General features: G+C 42.8%; 1 long non-coding RNA gene across 1 annotated transcript; it reads right to left on the reverse strand.

Annotated features, from left to right (window-relative positions):
* Nucleotides 1-438: 438 nt before the first annotated feature.
* LOC112960144 lies at nucleotides 439-3,201 on the reverse strand. The gene is made up of 2 exons (XR_003251716.1): nucleotides 2,792-3,201; nucleotides 439-549 (listed from the first exon to the last, which is right to left on the reverse strand). It is a non-coding gene; the product is annotated as an uncharacterized LOC112960144 (long non-coding RNA).
* Nucleotides 3,202-3,951: the final 750 nt, after the last annotated feature.

Consider the following 3,951-nt stretch of genomic DNA (forward strand, 5'->3'; position numbering starts at 1 on the left):
AATTAAAACTTGAATATAATTCCAAACCCATTTTGGCATCTCTGGTATGAAATAATGTGACTTCTCTGAGGTTTTGTGCTGTCATTTTTCTGTAGCTGCTGGATATAGCTACTCAATTTCACACTTCACATAATTACTCTTCAGTATTCCAGACTTACACCTTTCGTTTYGCTTGTGATGGGCAAGGTAAAAGGCTCTATGGTATCTACAATGTTGCTGTACTCTTGTTTTAAAAACCAAGAAAAACCTGTATTTGGACAGTGCAGAATTGTTTGTTTGGTATGTGAGATCTTTTTGGTCTCTTCTGTCGAGCACGGCATAATGCAAGGAAAAAACAAAAGCCTTTTAATCATGATGTTAAGCAACTGAGGCAATTTGAAGCTTACCAGCAGGTAATGTTGACTACGCAGTACTGTGCATAGGGATTTTTCCTTTCACACTGCTGAGCAGATACATCACTGTGTGGCTTCAGGCTTTTTTCCCAGAGGCAATGTACAACAGTTCCACATTTTAAGATGGAAACATCTCACCACAGCTGAAAGAAGATCACTGAAATTTAATGAAAAAAATACGTATGAATGATTTGACTGATGTATTTGGTGCTATGAATTAGCTATATATTTATTAGGTTTAAAATACACTGTGTGCTAAAGACCTCCCCCCACTAAAGAGATGTCAGCATCAGGTATTTATGTATCAGGTCCAGTTTTAAATATCTGTGGAAAAGATGAAAAAGGCAGGGTAAAAACCCCTTAACTTATTTTTTATGTTAGCAACAAAGCCCAAACAACAGTTTTCTTCATTGCTGGACAAGGAAGAGATAAGGTTACTTTGCAGACAAGCCTTCCTGTGTATGTCCTTTTCTCCACGTGGCGATAATGCCCAGGCATAGCTTGACGTTTTTCTGCCCAGTTTTCAAGGACATGCAGAAACACATCAAGCTCAGGCTCACGAGCACTGACTCGTGACATTCAGGCATCCAGGCRTCTCAGCTAAGACCACCCTGAACATATAGCTCAGCTGCACTTGCACACGCGTGTTAAATCCGACCCCTTAGTGAAGTATCATCATGTGCATGAGCAGTAGGTCAGGCAAGACTAGGAAGTGTTGACTTAGTCCATATGAAGGGACTAGCTCTGCAGGGAAGACACAGGAAGTTTGATGTATCAAAGCAGCACAGGGGAAGGGAATCGGGGAACACGAGACAGGATGGACTGCAGATTTCAGGGCTTCAGGCTGTCAGTCTGTGGTGGCCTCCTGTGCCTCTTCTGAAGCGACACCGTCTTGGCAGAAGTCTACATGAACTCCTATCAGTAAAAATCAAACCGCTTGAGATTCATAAAAAATTCTAGAGTAGATTAGATCTGTTCTCTTAATACATGGTTTCAACACACAGATCCCATGAGCTGGATCGCAATCCCACTACAAGTTATGACCACCCATAAAGTGTGTTATTCCATCATATTAAAAAAACTAGACATTATTTTTGTTAATATTTGTCTAAATCTATTCAATCTATAATTGAAATTACAGCTAATTCAGGTTTTATCCTCTCTGACATATAAACTGAAGTAACTTAATACACATAGATGCTTGCTGCTACAGTTCTGAAGATGGGGATGTCGCTGAATTGACTTAAGTCACTGGTGAAGTGGATAGGACAGGTTGCAACTGGTGCAGGAAAACAGTTTTTGAGAGCTGCAGCTTTGGCAGACAGAGTGAATACCTTCTTTGTTTCAATTCAGCTGAGTAGTTTAGTTAATACTATTTCACTAAAAAATGAAGAATTAGCTTCGAGTTGAAAAAAAATGCCTGTTTTTCTCCTGCAATCTACGACTAAATCGGAGGGGATAAGATCTACTTTGAGACTGTGAAGGGCATGATGACTAAAAGCTATGACTGTAATTSCATTTCTGCAGGTAATTATTTCAGTTTTTTTCATAAAACATTTTAAATGCAAACATGATTTTGAAATGCATCAAGAACATTTAAGGTAGACTAAGGTCCTAATCAATTAACAGTTTAGAATGATACTATGTAAATTTTAATTGAATGAGTTTTCATACAAATAGAGCTTGACTTAAAACATAAATAAAAAAGCTAAAAATATGAAGTATACATTATTTTGTGACATAAAAAAGAAACCAATATTCTGAATAAAAACTTAAATTCAAATAACTGACTATAGGTATAATGTTATCTCTTTGTTAGAGCACAGTATCTATAGAGCCTGATTCAATAATACTAATCAATCGCAAATTTAGGTTTACATGTTAAAAATGAAAATCAGTTGCTAGAGAGGCAACTAAAAAAGAAAAAGAAACTAAAAAAAGTTAAATAATAATTAAAYTACTAAGCTCAAGATTTTTCTGCTTGTTCTTTTAAACCATAATTAAAATGAAGGATTTACATAAAACCACTCTTACTATATCTGGTACATTTCATCACCAACTTTTAATATTAAAGACAATAATAAATAAGAATGGTACTTAGCAGATTTCCTTTTTGTTTTGGTAGGAATTTATTTCTCAGATTTCCCATGGGGAAATTATACAGCCTCAAGATTTCCAAAAAAAGGGTGCGTGTCTGTAATTACATTTCTAAGCCTGCATTCAGGCATCTGAATAAGTGAATTGATTGTGAATATGCTCGGCAATTTCTAATAGATCCTGACCATTAGGCTGATCAAAAAAAAAAAAATCAAGCATATTTATATTGTTGTAAAATGCTGACATGTCAAAATGAAAACTTTCAAGATAAATATATGCTTTCCCAGTAACAGAAATCGTACAGACGAGTGTTCAGAGCCAGTCTACAGTTTCTGATGCAGAGCCAAACACCATCTCCATCCGCACGTTGGGCSCGTAGGAGCTCAGTGGGTCGCTGAGACGCTCACCCCTTCGTGGCAGCCTGAGTTCATGCTGGCCCTGTGCTATGGTCTCCTGGGCTGATGTGAGGTACATGCCTTTATCTCCTCCAGAAAATGTCCTTTATTTCATTCTGTAATCAGAGAAATGTTCAGATGTCAGTGCTCTTTTATAGATCATATTTTTTTTTTATTTTCCAGCTCATTTTTTTTTAAAGTTCTTTTTAAATCAGTGGTAAACTCACTATGTGCACTAAAGGCAGCCCTAGGCCTGCTAATTGTTGCTAGATACTGAGCAGACTTYCTCGCCTAGCAGGCAATACTAGAACAAATGTGTATGAATTAAATTTATTCTGGGAAGGATGTTGAAATATTTCACTTCAGGATGGCTCGACAAACGCGCAGCGAGGCCCCTTTCCGTGTAATTTGCCTCTCCTCCATGTGCGCATTTAACTCTCCTTCTCTCCTCTCATAATATCATAGGAGTATAATATTATATATTTATGATTCTTTCATGGCCTGATTTCTGAAGCGAACAGAGCGCTGTGCCTGCTCAGTCCCGTTGGGAAAGACGGCAGAGGCTGCCAGGGAAGAGGGGGCCGCCGCGGGCACCTGCAAACTTGCCCGGTGCCCTGTGAGCGCCTTTGGGTGCAGGGATCGCCGTGGCCGCCGCCAACGGCCGCCCTCGCGCCCAACGGCCGCCCTTTCAGCTAACGGCCACCCGCGCGCCCAACGGCCGCTCTCCCGCCCAACGGCCGCGCTGCCAACTAACGGCCGCTCTCCCGCCCAACGGCCGCCCTTGCGCCTAACGGCCGCGCTCCCGCCTAACGGCCGGCGCGGGAAGCCCCTGCGCCCCCTCCCCGCGCCCTAACGGGAGGAGGACGAGGACGAGGAGGAGGAGGGCCACGGCGGCCCGGGACCCCCCGCCCAGGGAAGGCCGTGGGTCGCCCCGCGGCTCGCCGCCCTAGCTCAAGTCAGCCCGGGGCGGTCCCGCGGGCGCGGGGCGCAGCCTCCCGCCTCCGGCGCCGACCTCCGCCCGAGGCGAGGCGAGGCGGGAGGGCTCCTCCGCCGCAGCCCGGCCGCCG

Source organism: Nothoprocta perdicaria, unplaced genomic scaffold, assembly GCF_003342845.1.
Source record: "Nothoprocta perdicaria isolate Ctin4 unplaced genomic scaffold, notPer1 scaffold_120, whole genome shotgun sequence".
NCBI lineage: Eukaryota > Metazoa > Chordata > Aves > Tinamiformes > Tinamidae > Nothoprocta > Nothoprocta perdicaria.